Below are 13,114 nucleotides of genomic sequence, written 5' to 3' on the forward strand. Positions count from 1 at the left end.
TTTGAATCCTGGGTTGTGTGAAATCCCAGAAATAAACCTTAGACAAAGTGAATCTGTGAACTAAGGTGTAGGTCTATTAGGTTATGTTGTTGCGATCCTCGAGTTGGGGGATTTGTGTTCATACTGTAGTGCAAAATTAAAACCAATGTAAGATGGACAAGAAAAGTTCAAAGCCATCAGGTGCTCAGTTTAGAAAAAAGAGAAAAGAAGAGGAGGAGAAGCGAGCAAAAGATACAGGTGAGCAGATGTGTCATTGGATAATGGCAGGTCATCCTGAAACAATCAGAGTCAGAATCAGAATACTTTTCCCTAAGGAAATAATGTGGATTGCCACTGCATCCCTATCCCTTAACCCCCCAAAATCCCATGCAAAACCTTCACCACAAGGTGGCAGTGTTTCAGCAGGATTTTACTGAAGGTGTCCGCGTTAACGCGTTACTGTCCAAGCAAGCACCGAGTGCGCTACAACGTAATGGGAAATTCACAGAGAAACTCGCGGATTCTTCCACTGACCGCTGCGGCACACCTGCACCAGGGTAAACCTGCTCCTGCTTTACAGGTGAAAATAGAGCGACAGGACCGCTAGTCTTTGACTTAATTTATTTTCTGCTGTGTTTTACTTGCATCTATTTGAAAGAGTGAGTGTAAACACAAAAAATATATATATATTATGTGCTGGAATGTGCAGAAAATAGGTTTAAATATTAAACAAATTTCTTCCAGTAAGAGAATGTTGCATATAGTTAAATTTTTGCTTGATGCATGAAGTTAAAAGATTAAAACTAATAAAACAAGTTTTAAAAAGAGATGTTTCCATTTGATTACATTTTGTATGATGGATTATGTAGAAAAAGTAGAATTGGGCTGAAAGATCTATCACTTTATCACCTATTCAGGTTGTAAATCGTGTTTTTAAAAAGTAACTAAGTAACTAAGTAATTAATTACTTTTGAATATAAGTAATCAGTAAAGTAATGGGATTACTTTTTGGGGGAAGTAATCAGTAATTAGTTACTGATGACTTTTTTCAAGTGACCAACACTGCTTATTGCTAACTATTCTAAAACGGTAGTCTCTTCTGGCTCTCAGAATAAGTCGGTTATGTATAATAGTAACATAATTTTGAAAAAGCCAAATACCAGCTTGAATAATATTGGACAGACTGGATACTTACTATGGTTCCCATTTTGTAGTTCAAAGTGGTCTTATGCCAAAATAAAGCCACGCCCTGTTTTTACCTCTAACAAAATACTTTGAGGACTGACATTGTAGCTGTTTATTTCCATTCTTCTGATAGTTTAACTTTATAAAGTTAAACTATCAGAAGAACACCACTGCAATCGGGAAATATTTAGGTATTAATGTTTCTCCCAAGCTTGCAGATCTAACTAAATTAAACCATATCCCACTTTTAAAGAAGGTAGAAGATGATCTGGCTAGATGGAAATGTCTACCCATATCACTCATGGGAAGGGTTGCCGCTATAAAAATGATAGTCTTACCAAAATTAAATTATTTATTCTCAATGATCCCAATCAACCGCCACAAGATTGGTTCAGATCTTGTATGTCCAAATTCCTTTGGAAAAATAAACCCCCACGTATAAGCTTAAAAACACTACAAAAGACCAAGGATAAAGGAGGATTAGAACTACCTAACTTTCAGCATTACTTCTTAGCCAACAGGCTTCAGTTTATCTCAGGATGGCTAAAACATACCCTCTTAGATGAACCTTGGCTAGATGTAGAACAAGCACTTTGCAATCTAGAGATTTCAGATCTACCATTTATCAGCTCAAATATCCAACGACATGAATGCTTTAAAAGCATCAGCATCAGCTCTTCTCTGACAGCATGGTGGGAGTTTCTAAAATTGACGGAGTCTTCATTAATCCCATGCAAACGTACACCTATCTGGAACAACCCTGACATATTACAAAACAATAATATGATAAACTTTTCAGATTGGAGTGGTAAAGGAATCATATATTTAGAACATATACTAGAAGGAACAGAATTTATTTCATTTGACAGATTAGTTACACAATATGGGATCAACAAGAAAAGATTTTTAGAATATCAACAAAAATTAAATCCATAGTAAAAAAGAAATTTAAACCGGGTCAAGTTGAACTACAAACACCACCAAGTGTGGTTCAATTTCTTACTCTTAAAACCCCCAAATTACTATCCAAAATATACAGAATGCTTTCTAAAACAGATGAATCAATATCACTTCCTATTGCAAAATGGGAAGCGGATTTATCAGTTAACTTAGACCTAAACTTCTGGTCTCAGATTTGCTTAAAAACCTTTCATCTAATTAGAAATCCCAGTCTTCAATTAATTCAATACAAAATATTACATAGAGTGCACTATACAGGTCATCGGATGTTCAAGATGGGCTTTACGTCTACCAACAACTGCTCACACTGTCAAACCAATTCACCGGACAATTATATCCACGCTCTTTGGTTCTGTCCACCAGTTCAGAGGTTTTGGCGCGAGATATGTGAGGACTTATCGAAGTGTCTGAAATGTAAGTGATAATGTCACTACAGATAAGAATATAGCCCATATGGTTTTCACTGCCCTATGCATAGCCAAGAAAACAGTCCTCATGAACTGGAAAAATAAAAATAATCTTAATTCTAACCAATATAGAAATTATCTATTAGATTACATTAGTCTCGATACAGCCTCTGCCACCACATCAGATCAATTGCTCTGGGCTCCTTTGATTAGCTCCATCACCTAGTGGAGGTGGGGGGTCATAGTTTGGTCCCACCTTCGCTGTTGTGATTGGTGTGGGGGTAGGGACAGGCTTAGGGCGTCGGGGGGTTCCCCAGGAGCATTTTCCTTGGGGGCCTCAACCCGGGGTAGCGGTCATGGCCTATTAGGGGCTCTGTTGGCTCTTAGGTGACGGTTTCCTCGTGGCTGCGTGCAGCGGGGCTAGGGGAGGGTCTGTGCTGACGGACATGGGTTACTGACCTGGTAGCCTGGCTGCCCCTGGGTGGGTCCGGGACGGGCGTGAGGTTCTGGAGGCGCTCCGTCTCTGGGCTGGGGCCCTGGCCGGGCCTCGGGGGCTTGGGTCCTGGTTGGTGTGTTGCCGGGGTTGTATGCGGGTATCTGTATGGGGGCCCGGCCCTGGCGCAGGGTGCCGCCAGTGTATCGATCCACCTGGGGGGCTTTTCAACTGGTGGGGGAGGTTGTTACACCTTGCAGGAGCTTTCCTCTCTTCAGGAACTCTCTCTGCAGGAGGGGGAGATACAGGAGAGGTGGAGGAAGATCTCAGCCTGGGCGTCTATTGCCTTGTGTAGTCTGGAAGATGAGTGGATGACGGGGTGGGTACAGTTTTCTCTGTGGTGGTGTCAGGTGGGCTGTCACAGGCTCTGTCCATCCGGACCGGGGCCCCCTTTCCCTGGCGGGTTGCGGAGTATGGGGGTGCCTACTGGGGTCAGCGGGGGAGCTGGCCCCAGGGAGGGGTCACTTGCCCCTCCCTTCCTTCCCTCCCCATCTCCAGCTGCCTCCCTCTTCCCACTCCACCACAATCACCCACACATGCAGGGCCTTGGGGTAAAGGTGTGTCACCAGGGTGCTGTCAATGTCACAACTTAGACATTCACATTACTCACACTCTCATAACACATACATATAGGATCTTGGGGGTGGGCACGCTACACGAACTCCAAAAGACCATCAGGGTGTACACCTCACCCCTGGTGTTGTTGCCCACCTCTCAATTTTAAATACACGTAGACACTGAGGGCTATCAGGAGGGGGTATGCGCTTACCTGCTGCTCTCTGGCAGGTAGCTCCATGCCCTCCTGGGTTTTAATTGCACCTTAGAACACACATGCATCAACACTACATATGAGCGGGTGGAGGGAGGTTTTGGAGTCTTCTCTCACCCCCGTTCTCTGCGACCTGCTGGAGCGGGGGGCTAGGAGGAGGGGTTGGCCGTCCGACTAGGGTCTGGAGTGTGGGGCCTGCATGCTGCTGCGGAGTCGGGGTGGTCTGCTTCTACCCCACCACCGCAGGGAAAAAGGGTAACACCACCTGGGTCTGGGTGCAGTTTCCCCCTCCAGGGGCAAGGGTACCTAGACCCGGTTCTTAGAGTACGCTTGGGGAGTGTGATTGTGTGTACAGTAGCTGTGTCCCAAAACGTCGGCTGCATCCTTCGGAGGACCCGGCCTTTGCGGTCTACGTGGGCCGGGTCCTTCAAAGACCGAGAAGGCTGGAAGTGTGAGGCTGTGAAATGGGATGATCTAGCCTTCAGATTTGCGTCACCGCTGTCTTGGTGGAGTCTAATAAACTTGCCGTCTGCTCCTTGCTATCTAAAATATAACAGGACACTGGCGTAAATTCTCGATCGTCTCACACTTCTGTTTAACGTTTATTCAGCTGTGTGAAGATGCCGGAGGAACCCACTCGATGGATTAATAAAGTTTTATTTAATCTAATAATCTAATAACTTTGATCTCAGCCAAACCGATTTATTCCAGAACAACTAAAACACCCAAAAAGGGCAAACAATTACATTTTTAACTTATCTGAGTGACTTACAGTATATCATGTTTAACCTGAGTAGCGAAAGAGCGGGGGTCTGAAAACGATGAAGCCGGGAGTCCGCTGCTCTCGCCGGCTGGAGTGACCATTGAACCCCCTGGCTTGCTATCGAGCTGGTGGGTAACAGACGTCTCCGAAAACGTTGGCACACTTCTGCAAATATGCGATGTCTTGATAAACCAAGCAGATATTTGTAATTTACACAGCTACTTTCTTGCCTTAAAATATGTTAAAAGTTTATTTTGTGGCCCAGAAAGATTAATAAGAGTAATTTTAAAACTTAGTAGCGGCTGCCATTGTTGTCAGCTGAAATTTGGCTAGGCTATGAATTCTGGGATATGGTGGGCCACGAAGGACACACCCGACCCATCCTTCAAATTCGGGGAAATGAAGGACGCATTTATTGGCCGCATTTGAAGGAGTTGACGAATTGGGACAGCCTTCGTCGCCTGGCTGTGACGTAATCGGCCTTCAAATGCGGCCTCCGGAGGATGCAGCCGACGTTTCGGGACACAGCTATAGTCTCTCTATGTCTGTCGGTTGAGTGTTGAGTAATTGCATATGAGAGCATGAGGGTGGGAATGGATGTTTGTATCTGTGTGTGCCTGTATGTCTGTGTCTATATGTCAGGTTGGGTATCAGACGCCACCTCTCCTGGGACATCTCAGGCCCTCTAAGGCAGGGGTGCTCACACTTTTTCCGCATGTGAGCTACTTATAAAATGACCAAGTCAAAATGATCTACCCACTACAAAAATCCAAAACATATACTTATTTATAAATATATTGAGGATTCTTTATATCTACAATGTATATACATGCATAACCGCAATATCCAATATTTCACAACACAATTAACTATGTAAATTTTTTGTCATTACCTGAGTTTACTCTGATGACTTGCACTGAATTGAATCAGCCAGGGATGCATAGTCCGGACAGTAGCTGCTGACGGCCAGGTTTAAGAGAAAAAACCGAGAGCTAAAAATTGGAGTTAACTCGCTGACTAGCTTGTCAGTTTTACTACACTTCGCGCCGCTGTTTGCGCATGCGCAGCGACCTAAGCGTCAGAAAAAATCTGCTGTCATCTGACTGGCTTCCCTGTATCAATCAAGTGACGGGATGGATGATAGGCTGGCATCTATTTTTTTTTAATGCCATGCGATCTACCAATACTACCTTTGCGATCGACTGGTCGATCGCGATCGACGTATTGAGCACCCCTGCTCTAAGGTATGGAGGCCTATCTCCCCCCACCACTTCCCCTGCCAGTGGCAGACGCCCTCAGACATCGGTGCATTGGTGGTTCTTTGTGTCCGGGGATGGGCGCCCAGGTACACACCGGCTCACTCCTTGGTGGCTGCTTATCGGGGCCTGGAGCCTGGGGCTCGCTCGGGCCACTTCGGAGGTGGGGTGCCCTCGGCCTCTCGGTCTGGGGCTCGGTCACTCTGGCACAGCTGGCTGCCGGCGGAGCTCACAGGCACGTCACTGCAACTCCCCCTGGCTTCTGCTCCGCAGCTGCTGAGTGACCCCTCATCTGGGACTCTCCTCAGCTCTTTCTGGGACAGTGGCGCGGCTGCCCCTCTGTTGGTCTTCCTTGGTCTCTTGTGTTCTGGGGGCCTCTGGATGTCTGGAGTTTTGATCTCCTCCATACCTGCTTCATGCCCTGGTGGACGGGGCTGTGGCCCCCCCACACCCTCTAGCAGATCATTACATGAAGGAACCTTTTAAAAACGAACGCATCCATGCTCACAGGTGTACACATGGGTGCTCACACACACAAATTACACCCTTTTTGGCTCCTACCTCAAAGCACACTGTGCGCTGTCGATATTACGTGCTGCACAATAATGTTTAATATTTAGCATTTACTGTTATATTCCCATATATCATCGTGATGTTGTTTATTGTATTGCTCTCGTTTTCTTCTGCTTGTTTTCTTTTTTCTTTCTCAACAGGTGATCCAGGTGATTGATATATGTATTTTTTTTGTCTGCTTATTTAGTTGGTTTTTGTTTTTTTGCCCTTTATCCCCGTCCCTCTTCTCTGCTGTTTTTCCCCCCTCTTCCTTTCTCCCTTTTCTTTTCCTCATTCAAGTCTGTCCCGTATCTAGCAAGTGAAAATAAAAAAAATTCATAAAATAAACAATAAATGGTGAATCAAATAGACCATTACGGCAAGGCTGGGATGGTCAATTTGGTAAAGTAAATCCGTTGGGCATCTTTCCTCACCTTTAGACAATAATTCTGATGGCAAAAGAACCAAACAGGACAGGCAAAAAAACAAAAAAACAAAAAACGAGTGCGGGGGAGAGTGCACAGCAAAATCTCCAGTGTTAAATTAACACTAGAGAGTGTCTATATGGGTCCACACCTCTGAGTGTAAAATACAACACTGTTGAGTGTTAAATTAACACTTTTGACAGTGTTATATGTTTAAAAGTAACCTAGTCAGTTTTGAAGATTAACAATGGCTAACACTGAGCAGTGCTGATTTTCTAACACTGGAATATTTCTAACATTTTGAGTTATTTTCCAGTGTTAGAAATAACTCTCAGTAATGCCACAGTGATCATTTGATATATGGACCTGCAGCGGAGTTTAGGTCCAGACACGGCTAGTGACGTCAGACTGAACAACCGGATTGTAAACATCGCAGGTGGCTCTACCAGCATACCAGCACCACGTGACAGCTTTGTGCTGTTGAAACTGGGAAGTGCCGAAATTTACTGAAACGTACAAACAAATGGGGGGAAAGCATGTAAGGCAAATACAGCTGTACACTTCCGACAGTTAGCTTGAAAGGCAATATTATGGTATGACCATCTTTTATTCTTGAGCAGGCGCCTGTAACAAACATGCCTGAAAATCTACAATTGTTTTTTTTGCTAAGTTTTACATTAGACAGACACTTCAGCAGTGGCGGGGGGGGGGGGGGGGTTATTGGGCTTAAGCCCGGGTTGTTTTTTCAGAAACCCGGGGTCTCTTGGAGTGTAATTTTTTCATAGTTAGATGCCTGGCTTACAACTGTATAAAACAAAAGACTACACACAGTATTCGAAGCACATAGTGCACCCTGTGGAAGTTTACGACTGTGCATAAATCCCCCCTAATATTGGTATGATCCGAGCTCAGGCACTAAGGCTACGTTCACAGTGCAGGTCTTAATACTCAATTCCGATTTTTTGATCAAATCCGATTTTTTTTGTCTGCTCGTTCACACTACAAATAAAATGCGACAGCAAACGCGCTCTAGTGTGAACGCTCAAAGCGGCCCGCATGCGCAAAAGAAGATGTCACACACAACGCGCTCTGTTTAGACCCAGAGCAAACAATATTGTTTGACTGATGGCCCTTAATATAAAGACTTCGGACTTCACGTTTCCCAATTTTTGCTTTAAGTTATTTTGTTATTTACATAATAATGTAAATAACCTAATAATGATCCTTATTGCTGTTTTAGAGGAGCGGTGCTTCAAAGGATAGCTGCAGATTTCTGTCAGAATCTGCAGATTATACAGTACAAATAAAATGTTTACGTTGTCTTCCCAACAGTTTCACTGACATCTACGCTGGATGGCCAGGAAGCGTTCGCGATGTCTTCTCGGGCGCTGATAATTGGCTTCAGTCTTGTGTCGGTGACGTAAAAGGCGGATTTAATGCGACTTGACCGTTCAAACAGCAGTCGCTTTCTAATACATCGGATATGTATCGGATTCAGTACCACATATGAAAGTGAGCCAGATCGGATTTGAAAATATCGGATTTGCGCCGTTCACACTGTCATAGCATGATCGGATATGGGTCGCATAGGGTCAAAAAAATCGGATTTGATGCGCTTTCGCCTGCAGTGTGAACGTAGCCTTAGCGATTGAGCGAGGGGGCGGGGGGAGCTGCTGCCTGCGAGTGCGCTGTTGGAGAAACGGAGCTAGGCAGACAGAGGAGAACTGAAGTTTGACCAGGTATCAAAGCAAATCATTTGTACTGTACAAATAATGTAAATATGACGATGTATCACGAAAGATTGATATCAAGTGGGTCACTTAACCCATATTACGTTACTTGCTCTTCAAGTGAATAAACAAATGGCGAAATGAAAAGCCGAACAACAATGCTGTTTCTTTAGAGCAGTGGTTCCCAAACTTTTTTTGCTGGGCCCCCCTTTGTTTTACAAGAAAAATGTCCCCCCCACCCCCCCACACACACGCACGCACGCATGCACAAACACATTTTCCAGCCACACACACCCATATTTTGCTCCATAGCGGTTTATTTCACACCTCAAACATTTAGCAAACAATTAAGCAAATACAAGTAATCTGCAATATATTACAGGCAGTAATAAAATAAACTACTAACTCTTTTACTCTACATCCACACCTACACGGGTATTTTTGAAAACGCAGCTGTTGTGTAAACAGCGTTTCAAATCACCGAAAACTGAGATTTTTAAAACTCCTTTTCTGCCGTTTAAGTGTGGAGAGGAATACAGAGTTCGTCACGCAACGTCAAAGGTATGCGCCTTTTTTCATGTCACGCTGTGCGCCACTTTATTGTTTACATGAGATGAATTGCAGAAAGGCAGATAGTCAGATTAACATTTTTGTCTCTATCTGCAGGTTTTACACGCTTACATATACACACGCAGTTACTGTCTCTCTATTTACAAAGGCAGAAGCATCATGGTGTAATTATTTTACGTGTAGTTGGGTTTTTTTCTGTGTAATAATATTCAACATTGCTATCAATACATTTTTCAAAAAATGTCTCTCTGTGCAAAATGAGTCTAAAAACATAAACAGCTGTGGGATACTGTTTGTCCGTGATAGACAGGGGCAACAAATTGTGGCAGGATCAGCCTGATGGTATTTGTATTCTACTGTAACTTTACTGTATAAAGAGCTAACATCTCCAAAATGTCAGGAGTAGTTAGTCATTACAACAAGTGTTTGTGAACTAACACTGTTTGTCTGTGATTTGTAGAGCCAGGTGAGTGCTCCCAATGCAGGGAAAACCAATTCTGCAGGGAGACCTACCTTGGCAATTGTGCAGGTGAAACCAAAGGGCAGATATGCTTCACCATATTTTCTAGTCTTTGGCTTAGAATGAAGTTGGTTTGGAAACATATTCAGCGATGCTTCATCTCCTGCTTTGCGTTTGTGTGGGCGCCGTGCTAGCAGTGTCCAAGCATTGTCCCCCCCCCCCCCCCCCCCTTTTCATCCCCCCCCCCCCCCCCCCCCCCCGCAATGGCTCTGCACCCCCCCTAGGGAGCGGGCCCCACACTTTGGGAAGGTCTGCTTTAGTGAGTCTTAGTTTACATGTGTGTTTATTTCATATTCTCAGTTGTTACCCTCCACAGCTAAATAAATAGGTTTCAGTAACGTACTGATATACAAGAATGGACATAAGGGGCTTCTTTCAAAGAAAAAACTCAGGTAGATGTTATTTTATATATTATGCTTTGTATGTTGTTCAGTATATTTCTATGCAAAACAAGAGGAATTTCAATACACAGCAGTATATTCACAGCTGAAACCAGATATTTACATACACTTTATGGAAAACACAAGAACATTTTTTTACTGTACAACATGATATGATATGATATGATATACCTTTATACCTTTATTAGTCCCACAAGGGGAAATTTCATAAGGCTGCCGACCTATTGCACTCAATGGCGGCGCCATCTTACCCTCCGACCATACATACATTACACAAAACATCACATGGGGAAGACAGGTCAGAGAGGTATAACAATGGAAAATGCACCACATGAGGAAAGATAAGGAGAAAAAAATAACTCCCCCCAGACTGAGCTCCGACAGGGAGATCAGTATGAGAACAGAAAAAAACACCTCTGCACATAGCACATGAAAAAAAACTCTTAATACACCAAAGAAACACATGACAAGCAACAGGGGTGGGTAAAGGATGAGAGACAGCTGAATTTGACAGTACATCTGGGCCTGCGTGCGCTGGTCTCCTTGATCCCCGTCAGCATCGGAAGGGAATAAGCATCGAAGGCGTTTGGAAAGGGAGGGGGGATGAGAGTGTGCATATCAGTGTATACGTGTGCGTGTCCAGAGTTCAGCTGAGACAGTGTCCTTCGCCCTGCTAGCCTAAGTAAACAGTCTTCCAGCCAACCCAGGTGGCCTTGCATGGAATGGGAAGGAATAGACTAAACACAGTCGTTATCAGGGTGTTGTTCAGCTCCAGCCTTGCAGCTGGCGCCAAAGGGGTATCCGCATAAGTGATGGTGGTTTTTACTTTAGTGCGAACAACTCATATGAATTTCAAAGCAGTTCTACAGTCCAACACTGGTCTCTCAATCTCCCGTTGGAGAGCTGCGAGCTTCGCCGTACTTGCGTTCTGTGATTTGTCATTTCTTGTGCTCAAGGAGCCGATTTCTGAGAACTCACGGCAGTGTGCCTCCCCGAGATGTCATCCAATTTGCGCCCACAGATGTTATTCCGGACTATCCATCAATTTAGAGTAAACTTGTTTTGTTTTGGATAAATATTGAAATATCTTTTGAATTAGTTAAATGTCAGAATAAAGAGAGACAGAGCTGTCTATTTTTTATTACTTTCATCAAATTTAGGAGTACATATACACTAAGTTTATTGTTAATTAATAAGAAAACTCCAGATGATTCCATTCTGAGCTGAAGAAGCTTCTGATAGGTTAGTAGAGTCCATGTGAGTAAATTGGTGGCACACCTGTGGATGCATATAAGGCAAAACACAGAGCCTGTTTCTGTGACATGGGAAAATCAAGAGATGTCAAACAAAACACCAGGAAAAGAACTGTGGAGCTCCATAAGTGTGGCTCAATTTTGAATACAATTTGGTGCCATTTGCAATTAAGAAATACAGATAGTTTCTCTCTTTACTCTTAAAGTTAACAAATAAGTTTTTATATTTATCAATATAAAAAAAAACATTTAGTCTGATTTGATGTTACAATTAAAAAAGTGTTTGTGTTTTTATCTGAAGAGTTTGTAAATATCTGGCTTCAACTGTATATTTGATGATTGTCAGCACAAAGAGGGAGAGAGAGGAGAATGAGGACAGAACAGAGATGGAACAAGAGCAGGTGAGACCCACATGTTAGTCACATGGTTGTTTACCAAAAGTATCACCGTATCATAGGTCCTCATGTATCTCGTACCTAGTGTTTCTTTTTGGGTTTGTTCTTTTTCAAATTCTATATTTATTAAGTTATGCAGGCTTGTTTGCACAACAAGGCTAAATAATTATATACATTTTTCTCAATCTAAATAGTGGACTTTGGTAGAATTAAAAAATAAGTGTAGTGCAGGTCTATGATGATTTTTAGTGCTACTATCATCTAGTTCTGATTCTAGTTCTGTCTTGGTTAAATCCTCAGTAGTCCTGATTTTGAACTGTTGTAGTCCTGTTTTAATTCCGGATCAGTTCTGGGTCTGGTTGAATTGGGGTTTAGTCCCTGTGTCTTGATGCAGCCCTGATTTTGTTCTGCCTTGCTGCTTATTAAAAAACTAGTTTAAGGTGTCCTGCATATGTGTTATATATTTTTCCCTATATGAAGTCATTCTTTTTTGAACAAAACTCAAAACAGAGCCAATGAATCTTTCAGTCATTTCTACCCCCCCCCCCCCCCCCCCCCAATCCCACATGCATACTACCTTTTGGTGTTTCAAATGTCTGCCTCCGCCTCTGCACAAACGAAATGTTATAAAGACTAGACTGCAATCAGTTAGAAAAAAAAAGTCAATTTCCAAAGGCAAAGCTTTGAAAGAAAGCCTGGAAAACTTTCAAAGATAACAAGTAAGTCTGGCTCACTGAAAACCAGACCTAAAGAAAAGAGGGCCTGCACTGTAGTTGACTGCTGTAAGCTCACTTCACAGTCTTACACTGTGGTGGTAAAACTGAATCCTCTGTGGTACCACAAACCAGCTAAAAATGTGGTTGCACAAACATTTCTCCCAAACAAGTCTAACGGCTTCAGATGTGCCAATTCCTTGACATTGTGCTGCACCTTTGTTTAGTTTGTTTTCCTGCTAGGGCTTGGAAAAGTCCCCGCAAAAAGTCATCTTTGGACTTTTGTGTTGCAGTGTTTTCATGCATTAACAGTTTGCCCGTCCTGTGTTTATGAGGACATTAGAACAATAGAAAATAAACAGAAAATAATGTTTGAATTGACCTGCTAAGAACTGATATGAATTACTAATGTACAGACAACACTGGATTTTACAGATCTGCCTAATAAAGTAGGAAGTGGTACACTTGAACTTGTAAAGACAATTCTTTAGAGGAGACCCTGGAACACTGAAAAGATGGTGATTTAAGCTGCCCTGTGCTTTTCTCACAACATAACACCGCATCTCTCTTAGATGAGGAGCTCATTCAGGTCCACGTTTGTCATGTCGAACACTAACAATAGCTTTAAATGTTACAAATAAATGTTATGCTTATGTTATTGAAATATTTTTTTTGTTTTAATCTGATTTTTCTACTATTTGGGATTATTTTAACCTTATTCAAAAATCCTACTAATAATTAAT

The sequence above is a fragment of the Maylandia zebra genome, linkage group LG20 (assembly GCF_041146795.1).
Source record: "Maylandia zebra isolate NMK-2024a linkage group LG20, Mzebra_GT3a, whole genome shotgun sequence".
Taxonomy (NCBI): Eukaryota; Metazoa; Chordata; class Actinopteri; order Cichliformes; family Cichlidae; genus Maylandia; species Maylandia zebra.